This window comes from Haliaeetus albicilla, chromosome 4, assembly GCF_947461875.1.
Source record: "Haliaeetus albicilla chromosome 4, bHalAlb1.1, whole genome shotgun sequence".
NCBI lineage: Eukaryota > Metazoa > Chordata > Aves > Accipitriformes > Accipitridae > Haliaeetus > Haliaeetus albicilla.
Window position 1 is genome coordinate 27124294 of NC_091486.1, and position 12440 is coordinate 27136733.

The window sequence follows — 12440 nt, forward strand, 5'->3', positions numbered from 1 at the left end:
CAATGAAAACACATTGATCATTTCTGCTTTTCTTGAGATGGCAAAACTTCACACTAGGTCTGACTTTCAATAGCTTCAAAAAAGTACCAAGTACTGGATGAACAGGCAGAATAAATCACTACGTTCTTGCATTGGCAACTCAGAAACAGTGCTAAAAAAATAATGGCAGAGTCATTTGGGTAGCTCATGCAAGGCTGCTCCTGGGCATCTCTTTTATAAATATAAACTGCTTGTAGCAGACTCTGCACAAATAATCATTTTTCTAACAAATGCTTGGAGGCATTTATTAGGAGGATAGTCAGTGAATCTCTCAAACTAAGCAACCATTATGGGGTGCTGTGTCTTCAAGTACTTTCAATTCAACATTGTTTATGCTAGCTAATTAAACTGATGAATAAAAATTACTTTAAAAAAAAAACTTCCCATCATAATTATTGCAACCATTTACAGAAATCTGATGTGGAATTTGGTCATTAGTTAACTGAAAGTCACTGTTTACATGTATAGCTCCATGGTCCTTACAAGTTTTTTTCAGACTTACATGTAGTATTTTTATTTTGCAGAACACGGCCAAATAACAAAGTTTACTAGCATATGCAAATCCACTCTCCTACCTCTATATCCTAATATTTGACAAGTCTATTTGCACTCCAAAGCATAAGCATTCATCCTGAGGGTGCAAGGAAATCAATGCTGCTTTAGCTCTTTTGGTCTCCCCTCTGACTTTGAAAAAGGCTAGAGCAAGCTAACATACCTTGAAGCATTTAACCAGCTTGTCGTCTGCTTAATTTCTTATTTTTATCAATTTTATCAAAAGTTTCACTGAAAATTTACTGAAGTTGGTTCAAGGAAACACAGGATTCATTTTATGTTAGACCACAACCAGAACTTAAAAAAAACAAACCAAAACAAAACACCCAACCCCCCAAAACCCAGCAAACCCCCAGCAGTAGGTAGATAGAATTTATGCTGCCCTTTGACAGGCTATTTTAAAGGAAAAAGAACTAAAGATAACTTTAACTGTGTCTGGGCCTTAGAAGACCCATGCTGGTAGACCCTGCTGAGGAAATTCAGAAGATTCCCACATGCCCTGGGAAAGGCAATGTCCTACAGACTTCTCCCATCACACTGCTGAAGACCCAAGGATCTGAATTTACTTCATCAGGAATAGCTATGGCTCTAAACTGAATTTGGTCCTCAGCGTTTTTTCACGCTCAGGTAACAGCAATTCAGTCACTTTCACAGTCATGTTGGATGTTTGAACCATCAGGAAAAAACATAGTGAGAAGCTAGTTCATGAAACAACTAAAGGGAGACTTTGTAAAACATTTTTATCTTTTTGAGTATCCGTCCACTTACCACTAAAATACCACATCTCCAAGATAAGATATTGACAGCCTCTGTTTAATAAAATTAACATAACAGAAACAATTAATTCACAGCCTCTGTCCATAATTTAAGGTATATAGAGAGGCATCATTTCCTGTGTAGCAAGAAATACTTGTATTTTCTTCCAGAGAATTTTGAATGCAGTAACAAATGTTTGATCTTATTTCATCTGTCGGTAGCATTGGCATGAAAGGGCAGAGAATGTGTTGAGAGCGCAGTTGTTCAACACTATCAATACGTCTAAAAAAATAAATGCTACTTATAAAACAGCCATTTTAATACTACTGGATAAGTAAAGCACCAAGAGAAGCCATTATTGTGTTTCTTTCTTGCTGAGGCATAAAATAGTTGCATGCACAACAACTCTATGAAAGTAGTGGCATTCGTTAATTATCCAGCATGAGATTTTCTTAACATTCTGGACCAGCTGTGTAACTAATATAGACAGTATAACAGGAATTAATGACTATGTGATAGTGATAGTCTCTTTCCTAATTCAACATCTTAATATTAATCTGTGAAAAGAAATAACTGTCATGACTTAATAATGACATGTTAAAAAAAAAAAAGGTAAAATATTTTCAGAGCTTCACACACAGATTGCTTGCCACTAGTAGGTTAATTTCCCCCAAATTATCATACCACTTTCACAGCTGTCCTGAATACACTGTGGAAAAACAGGTGGCATCTGAGGTAGCTCCATTTGGAATTTCTTGGCAAAATCTGACTTTTTAAAGAGCTATTTTATATTTTGAAATAAAATTAGACATGCGCTTATCCTAATATTACATCAGCTTTGACATATAAAAAAAGACATTTCAGTTGTTAAATCTTTCCTAACTACTCAGTATGGACACTGTAAATTTGGTATAGGGCCCAGAAGTAGATTTCCATCTTTTAGAAGCCTTTTTTTCTGAACAGTTTGTTAATTCACATTTGTACCTGAGCAGTATGCTATATTTTCCAGTAATTGATTAGCTGTGAGTCACATAATCCCTAAGACACAGAGAAAACTGGGATTACTTTAGAAAACTATCAGTCATGCTTCACGCAATTTTTTTTTCATTTGATAACTGTGTGATGAATTCAAACCCAACCAAAGAAAAATTGAAAGTTAAAGCAAACTGCCATATTTAATGAAATGCAAAAACAGTGTGCATACAGTTACAAAAAATAATTAGAAAATTGTTCATGTATTATAAATTTGTAGTTTTTATAACTGATTCGTGGAAATTTTGAAATATAGACTTAATATTAATTTTTTCTCTAATGTCTGTTGAAAATGGTTCACACATTTAAAACAGCTGTGTACTTTATTTTTTTAAAAATAATAGCTCTTGTAATACTACAAAAACCTAATACAGTATCAAAACAGTTGTCATTTTGTGTGTTACCCCAGCAACAGAACACAGCTCCATTTTGAGAAGACAGACTAGTAAAAAAAAAAAAAAAAAAAAGAGAACTATTTTACAGGAAGCTTTACTTTTTTGAGGAAGAGTTCAAATACATAAGGTGGTCTTTAGAGTGTTATCAAGATTTTATTGCCATGAGTTTGAAATGATGCTTTCCACAACCGTCAAAGCCATTAGTTACTGTGAACTTTTCAAATATTTATCCTCAACTATTTTAGTTTCCATATACCACATATGGGATTAGTTTGTTTTTCAATGGAGTAGATTGATATTACTATTTTTATACTTTTCATCTTTGAAATATGGTCTTTTTATCAACACAGAATCATAGAATAATTTAGGTTGGAGGGGACTCTGCAGGTCATCTGCCCAACCCCTTGCTCAAGTTACTCAAGGACTTATCCCATGAAGTCTTGAACATCTCCAACAATGGAAATTCCAGAACTTCTCTAGGCAACCTGTTCCAGAATTTAACCACCTTTGCGGTCAAACTTTTTTTCCCTAATATCTAATTGGAATTTCCTTTTTTCCAACTTGTGTCCCTTGTCCTAGAAGCAAACTTAGTAAGAGGAAAAAAGTGTATTTCCATCAAAAAATGATGACTCATGGAAAGCAAAATATTTCACAGAAACCTGAATTTTGATGGGTGGGTTTTTTTATTTTAATTAACTTAATGGATCTTTCCAGTAAAGCCTTAACTTTATTTCAATCATTTCTGGAATTAGATGTTTCAGTTTTCTCTTTTGGCATGATTTCTCAAGAAATACATTTAAAAAATGTATTTATTGTTTCAATGGAGCAGAAACATATTTGGAAGGATAGTGTTTCCTGGAAAAGTCTGGCTCTGTGTTTGGTTTATTTTTCAAGTTTGGATGGGGGAAAGAACAGAAATGCATCCAGCTCTGAGTATGTGGTGCTGTTATTTCTCAAATTAACAACTGTGTGAAATGAACATGTCTAGATTACTTTGCACATCGTATGTCATTTGTTTCTTTTTATGAACTTCAATTCCCTGTGAATACAAAAAAATAGAATGGTACATTTCTCTTTGGGCTCTGAGGAGCTGACACGAAGCTTGACACTATAACAAATGCCGAACATAGTCAAAAAGGAGTTTGTACAAACATGCAACTTCTGTTGGTCTCAGTAAAGCCATGTCAGAAAAGCATTGTCTTAAAAACCACAGGCTAACTTCAATTTCTAGGCGAGATGCTATTTTTCCTTTCCACTTCCACAACACTACACCAAAAAAAACACATTAGTAGCTTAAAGGGAGCAACATTCTGGTTAGGATTTACTGAGAGGAAACTAACAGGGATAGAATCCCACGCCTGTGGCATGCGTGCTCTCTGTCTGGTAATGCAGCAGTTGTGCAGCCACACAACTCTCCCCCCACTCATTTTCAGGGTACATTTGGGTCTGATATTGTAGCAGACAGAATGTGAATAGCTGAAGGTCTAGAAACACCTTTTTATGTAAGCTGTGATAGGTAGCACAGCTTTTGTATTCATTTGTTCACAGCCCATTATCTGGGTACTTTATGTTCCGTTAAAAGAGTATGGGAAGAAAAGGGAAAATGATCTTTTGCCTTTCCTGATCGTTGTACACTGAGCATCCCTCCCTCTCTGGAGGGAAACAAAATTTGGCCTTCTAGAATACACATTTACCTAGCAATCAGGGAGCTTGAAGTACTGTCAGAGACTGGCAAACTCCTGAGGAAAATAAGGACTAGATACAGATAGTACATAAACTTCCTAGAGAACTAGAGGGGGTAGCACACAGTATGTTGCAACCCAAAAAGCCACATGGAGTTGCTAACGTCAGGACAAAACTAAAGGAAAAGATGAGATTTATGAGGACAGGGTTTAGAGAAAAGCTGACTTACAAGCACAATAATGTTACAATAAAACACATCTCTATACAACCATTCTGGTGGTGTTGGTGTGTATACTTGAAGGAAAAATTCAAAGTCATGGTATTTTAGCATTAGTTCATGGAATCCTAATGCAGACTGCAATGCTTAAAATTATGATTCTCTTTCATTGTAAGACTTTGTTGCTTATGAATTTGCCAAAGTAGAATGAAACTTCACGTAACGGGATCTGTGCCATACTGGATTTTTCTGGAAATTTTCAACTAAAACATAAAAATTGTTAAGTTCTAAAAATAAGAGGAAGGAAGAACACATTATTACAAGGTACAAGTTTTTCTGAGGAGCTCTAGCACCCACAATCTGCAGCAAGGGTCTTCAGAGGCTGGAAGACCCTGCGGACTGAGGGAGCATGGAATTAAAATTGCCCTTTCTTTGGTTCTGAGTGCTTGTGTTTGCAGTCTTCATATTTTTTACCACAGTAAGAAATGCAGCCATGATTAAGTATATATACAATTTAGTACACTGCTTACATATTTGTTTAGTTACTGCAGTACTAAAGAACACTGGAGCCACTGTATTTTGATACAAAGTTACTATAATTTTATACTCCAGGCCGAGCTAAAACTAGGAATGCAAATATAGCATAACACAGAATTATAATTAGCATATCACAGAACTGAAACAAAGAGTATTAGATGAAAATATATAAATTAAAAATAGGTCTAATTCTGCACTTTCACTCTTAATTTTCATGAGCGGCAGACATCTGCAAAATTTAATTCTACCAGTCGCATTACAAAAAGAGTGTATGCCTGTTCATGTTAAAAAAATTCTCAAATTATTTTAAAAAATGAAAGATGCAAATATTTTAGGTACAGCCAATTTCATAAGTAGAATTGATTTCACTCTTTCTGAACTTCTTTGCAGAGTTGCATCTCAAAAAAATGAAAATTGCATGTCAGTAAAGTTTTTACCTTTTTCACCCTGAATCCAGCCATCATAAAATATGCTTTTCCCTCTGAAATACTATCCAATATTTCCTCTTAAGCAGATGGCCGCTCCTGAATCAATCTAATTCATAACTAAAATTCACAATCTTCAGTAGTTTATGTCAACATGAACAACAGAGATTTAAATTATTAACTATAGTACAATCAAGATCTCACAAGTGAAGAACTTCAATAAAACAAAGATTCATGAATTTTCATCCTCTGTTAAGATTATACAATACCTGGGTCATCAAGTTAAGGCACCTGGGTCTTAGAAACAATAATTTCAGACAGTCCTTTTCACAAATTTTTCTTATTGCCAATCAAAATCACCTAGGATTTTTGCCCCTTTTTTTCCCATTGAAAAATCTATTTGGGGACATTGCTCTGACAACGAGAAACCTTTTCCAGCCTACGCCTTTCAATGATCTCCATGTGCTATATATATATTCCTATGCCAGGAGCGGCTTTCAACTTAAGCTGTTGCTCTCCTGTCAAGTTTACCCATTCAATACGTTTATAAGAATCTCAGTCTTTCTGCTAATCTAAAAAAAAACATTTTCTTAGTCCACTCTAAGAAATAGGATGATACTCTTCCCTTTGATATCCCTACTAGGCACCTACCTTCAGTTTGATGTTGGCTTTTTTCAGTATAGATGACCAGAATCCTAAATTTCCACTCATACTTTCTAATTCTCTTCAAAATAGTTGCAAGTATCAGATCCGAGACTGTTTCCACAGCCATGGTGGTTAACAGCTGTTCCACAATCAAGTAGTTAAATTAAGGCTGCAACAGAAATACTTAATATTCACTTTCACTTCATGACCTTAAATCTGGACTGTTGAACTTTATAATATTTCTGTTATTATACTACTGAAGTTCATCTGCTTCCTCCTGACCCTCTTCCATTCATGATCAGGTTCATTTCAGGTTCACCATTTCATGTTGAAGTTCATGATCAGATTGCTCCCAATAAGCAATATTCTCATCAGAACTGGGTATCAGATTGCTCAGGAAGGAGAGAACTTTGGAAAACTTTCTGCCTTTTGTTCTTTTTTCCATCTGTTTCTCTCCGTCATTGTCATTGTCTGAAAAACAGGTAGGGCTTGTCAAACTGTTTGAGCAGACTTACACGCGCAGCTGGCTGGATCACACATTTCTTTCATGATTATGGAATTATACCGAGTTTATCTTTAAACCCAGATCCTGCTCAGTGGTTTCTTTCCTTCTTCCGTCCCTATATTTCTTTTCATAATTATTTTGGGCCAAATTTCACACTTTAGCTCATATTTTACATAGTCCAAAGGTCCAGCTTCAGATTCTTACAGTGAATATTGTAACTTGGAATTTTTAGAGGTGTAAATTTTCCTCCTCACTGAGATGCTGCTAAAATTAATCTTTGTTTATAGGTAGTACTAAAATTACACAACACAAATAGTTATTAACTTGAAGCCCAGAAAGTAGACATAAAACTATTTTGAGACAAATACTATTTTAGTGGGAATTTTTTTTATGCAAATATTGAAACTGGTGAGTGAGTTGAACTAACATTGAAAAAAATATTTATTAAATCTTACCTTTTCCCTTCTTTCTTTTTTTTCAAATCACTTGCAAAAATCAGCTCTGCTTTATGATGAAAATGGAGCTGAACTTTGCTGCTAATTGTACTATTGGACACCAATAATTAAATGCAAATAATTCAGAAGATATTAACAAATAATTTCTTCCATAACAAATTCACTGAAAAATAAGCATTACAAAAATATTTTTACTTGAAATAACTGCAAGACTTATTTAGAAGATATCAAATGTAAAAAATGAGCATATTATTTTATCGCTTTTTGAAGAATATAATTTTCTAATCTGTTTTTCTTTGATATTAGCATATAAATTACTATTTTGCAATTATGCTCTGTGAATTGAAGTAAATAAAATAATTTGGAGCAATCTTCAGGTTCATGAGCCAAATTAATAACAGTGTTGGGTTTAAACTTACGCTTATAGGCTAGATTTATTTATGTTTTGTAGTGGTTCTGCCACAGTCTCTTTTATGATAAAAACCAGAGCTTTGGAAGCAAACCAAGAATTCTGCTGTTTGTCTTAGTGGGGATTTTAACATTGTCATAGCCAAAAGCATGGCAACACACATGCACACACGGTCTTTTTTTTTTTTTTAGAATGATCCAGAAAGCATTAACATTGGGAGATTCAAACACTAAGACAACATGGGCTTCTGCTGGAAACAGCTGAATTACAGAGAACAGAAAAAAGGCAAAGAAAGGTGTATGCACAATGCAATCAATATAATTTTACCTCCTGGAAGCTTTGTCTCTCAAATTTTTCTGGTTTTGATTCTTCTCACGTTTTTTTGAAATTGTAAAGAATGAGATATTGACATACATATACATATATTTACATTTCCACAACATATAAACCTGTTGAAGGTCATGTAAACAAGGATGAGGCAAATGTTGGGAAGGACACTTGCGTGAAATCACAGAAGTTAATGTTTTCAACAAAACTGTTACTGCTGATATGGTCTAATTTAGCAAAACAGAATGTTAACTGCTTAGAATCAGAACATATTAGTTGAGACTACTGAAAGGTCAAATCACAAAGAGAAAGGGCTGTGATTCCAAACCTGAAAATATTTATGTTTAATTCTTAACCCTGTTCAAAAGAAACATTTTATTTCAGTTCATGGAACCGGCAATAATGAATACATTGTAGGTGTTGGCAGCATCTAGACCTGTCAAATAAATTCATCAATTATAAAAGAATATGTAATTCTTTAACACAGACACCAAATCTATGACCAAAGCAAAACAAATCTGTAAGTTTGCCTAGAACAAATGACAAGCACATACAAAATTTCCTCATCAATTAGGCATCATTGAACAAAATTAAGAATCTGAACTACAGTTTACCTCTTAAATTACTGTTGCAAAACAGGTTTCATTAATCTTCCAGGCTACTAGCAGTCAGTATGACAATTCAACAAAAAACAAATAGAATAATTTTCTCTATAAAGGACATTAATATTATGCATATAAGTGAAATTTCAAGAGCATTGCTTTTTATTAAAATAGTAGGATGTTCCCAATGCCCAAATTCAATGGAACAAATTTAAATCAGTAATGAGTAAGATAGAGTACATTCTATCAAAGGAAAGCTATTTCAGATGTTTTTTCCTAATGCCCTGAAGTACACACACCAGTTTTTATCACAGTAATTCTCAACATTAAAAGCAGTAAAGAAATGTTCTAAAAATTACTGCTTTCTCATTCAACAAGTCTGTTCCTATTATCCTTTAAAGTACTATTTGCCTTGTTGAGTGTCATACTGGTTGTTTAGGGTTTTTTAACTCCTGTTAACATTGCTGAGTCAAAAACAATTCCCTGGAGTAGTGAGCTGGATTACATGCCTTTTCCTCTAGCATCAGAAGTACTATAATCTGATCACTGGTCACTGTGCCAAATTTTGTCCTTACTTACACCTGTGACTCCTCAATGTATGAAGTCGATGAAAGAATTTGGCCTGAATATTTTCATTATAACTTACAATACCTATACTGGGATAAGAATAATGAAGCTAAAAATAAAAAATACGATCAAAACCCAGAATAAGTTTGCAAAATAACATGGCGTAATACCAGCACGGTCAACTATTCCATAAATTATGTTCTAAAAGTCCATAGGTTCTTCAGCACTGATTCCAAAGTTGTATTTAGTATTAATCATCTAATTCTTCCCTTAAGCAGGATTAGTTTCACATTCAAATCGTTGCTGGTTCAGGAATTTGTGCCCGTCCTGCACAAATGCTTAACTTTGAATTGGATTGAACTAATCAGGAAAGTTAAGCATATGCATATCCAGTACTGGTATCTGTCAGGAAACATGATTTATTTTGCACTTTTTTAATACAACAATAAAATTTCACAATATACAAAATTGTATCTATTTCCTGGGGATCCAAGTGGGGAAATTCTTAATTATACTGTTTTCTACTTGTAAGCCATTTCTAGCTTTAAAATTAAAAAACATAATGATTCCATCCTCACTTCTTTTTAAAGAAGCACAGTAGAAAAAAAAAAACCCACAACTTTTTTTTTCCTCTTGCTATAATATAACTTTCTAATCTTCTTACTTTGTAAAGTTACAGACTGATAAAAAACAAATGGGGTTAATATGGTATTTGGCAACTCTTCAGATTCATACAAGTTTAATCACTGAAGCAATTCAGATCATGATCGACAAATATTAAATGTAATAAATACCCTATTTTGAACTAAAAGATCTTTTTTTGATGGATATTCATAATTTATTTTATGGAAGCCATCATTTTCATATCTATGCTGTTCTAACAACATACTTCTGATTTGCTATATGCCTAATTTGCATTAATACAGTTGCATATAAGTGTTTTAAAAAGATACGTAAACCTGAGATAAAATATCACAATGTTGCCACATAACTGGAACAAGTTTTACTTGTCCACAGGACCTTAGTTTCATCTGTACCTTTTCTTAGACTATTTATAATGCATTCAAAATGCCAAGATCTAATTAATAGCAGAAATAAATACATTATAAGCTGCCATAGACTATCATTGATAGAGTCAGTTGTAACAAGACAGTCACTGAAAAGAATAACTTGTAGCTGATATGGAAGAATTAAAAACTGCACTGGATAAAACCACAGCTGGGAGAGTGTTCATATATTTGTATAATTAATCATTGTTAAAATTTTCAAAATTATGTTGCTCACTGAGAGTAAAAGATCAAATAGAATTGCATATACTGGATACTGTCAAAACAAGGACCATCTAACAACTGCAATTTTGTGTCATCTTTTCAACCCCTCTCCTGCCCATATTTCTAAATTCTTTTTTATCCTCTCATAAGTAACTAAATCTTTGTGTCCATAAATGTGGAAGACTGAAACGTTACTACCTCTTTATCCATCTTCACGTAACTAATGCATAATTCATTAACAAATGCTAAGTGGAAAAAATTGCTTCAAAGTCTGAGAATCATTCTTGTAAAAACTTTCGATGAGTGGATTTAGTTGCTTCAGACTGAATAACTACTGGCAAGTGTTAACAGCTTACTATAAGACAGAAAATGTCATGTCTGAAAAACGCACAGTCAGTACAAATTATAATGAACTTGCAGCTCTTAAATTATTGAGGAAAAAATAGTCATTTTGAACTTAATCCTATTATAGAATGTTCATTAATCAATGCTGAATTTTGCAAGGACTGCAGGTATAAAACATGAAATAATGAGTATTTGTTCCTGATATATTTGGATGACAAGCATTCTTTGAGAGTTTATGCATAATAAATTTTCTGATCTGATATAATCTATTAAGCTTTGGGGATCCAAATAAGGATCAGTCACCTAGGTTCAAGCAATCAGTCACAAGGCCTCACAAATAGGAGTGAAAAATTTTAGCATTTTCATCAATATTAACTAAAATATTTGTGATTATTTTATTATTTTACTATTTATTGTGAGCAGAAAACAAGGTAAACTCTGCTAAACAAAAACCAAACTTAAGGTTCCATGCGTCTAGACTAATAGGAATAGAAAGGCAAATGTTTGAATGAGCATCAAAAAGCATGAAATCCTTTTGGATTATTTAACTTTTTCACTGTTTAAGTAGCCTTTTAATGAAAAGAAACATATCCCAAACTTAATTTTAGTTTAAAGATTTTAAACCAAAAATGGAATAGAAGCTTGGGGATGCATCTAGAGATTTCATTTATCACACTTCCCCCCCCCCCCCTCCTGTTTTCTTTAATATAATGATTTCAGTTGGAGTCTATGGAGAGGACTTCATTGTTTTACTGTGCTTGTTCATGTCCTCACAAGTTTTCAGTAACACCTACAAGCTCTCTCTTAGAACAATATATTATTTTCCTCCCAATAGCAAACAATGTTTAATATAAATACATAACACTTTAAGATTTGACTTGATAGTAAAATGTTATTTGAACTTTTGTTTTTCTTTTAAAGATTGGAATTATTATGTTTTCTTTTTCCACTCTTTAAAATTCATTTTTTGACAATTAGGAGACAAAACTCAGCTTCTTCCCGTTGTCCCCATGTAAGAACTCAGCTAATTCTGAATTGTTCAAACAGGATACAGCAGCTTGTTCCAAGAACGTCTGAGTGTAGCACTGATGGCAATAAAGATGAGGCACTTGCATAAGTAAAGATAGCAGAACCACCCTCTGGGTTTTGGGTGGGGTTTTTTGGTTTGGGATGGCTTGGGGTTTTTTTTGTAATGCTAGTCTTCATATTATTCAAAATCCACATTATGCACCATATTAGATTAAATTCTCTATATACTGTATTCAATTAGATCACATACATTTGAGATTTATAATCACTGGGGAAGCACATACTCTCTAGTATTAAATCAAATGCACTTGATCCTATCCAGATCATGTTTGTTCTTTCAGATCTGAATTGTATGTAACCTCAAAAAAATAAAATAGTTGGAATCTATAAAAATAAGTTGCTGTGCACAGCTCCAAAATTTTAGAGGAATTTATTTGTCTACAGATATAAAGTCAATCTGCCCTATCAAAACATGAAAACAAAATTTCTTCTTAGGTGCCTTTAGACTCTTCTCAGTGTTAAACATCCACATTTAAAATAATTCAGCTTTTTCAAGCAAGCATGTGACTCTGTGTCCAAATCCCCCTGTTGTTATAACCTGCTCTCAAGAATGCTAAAATCTGATTTTAGGTCTGTTACTTAGCTAAAA

The 12440-nt window shown here is 33.6% G+C and overlaps 1 protein-coding gene across 5 annotated transcripts in view; it reads right to left on the reverse strand.

Annotated features, from left to right (window-relative positions):
- CCDC141 (coiled-coil domain containing 141) overlaps positions 1–12440 on the reverse strand; it is a 116098-nt gene that overhangs the window by 95172 nt on the left and 8486 nt on the right. The window lies entirely within an intron of this gene.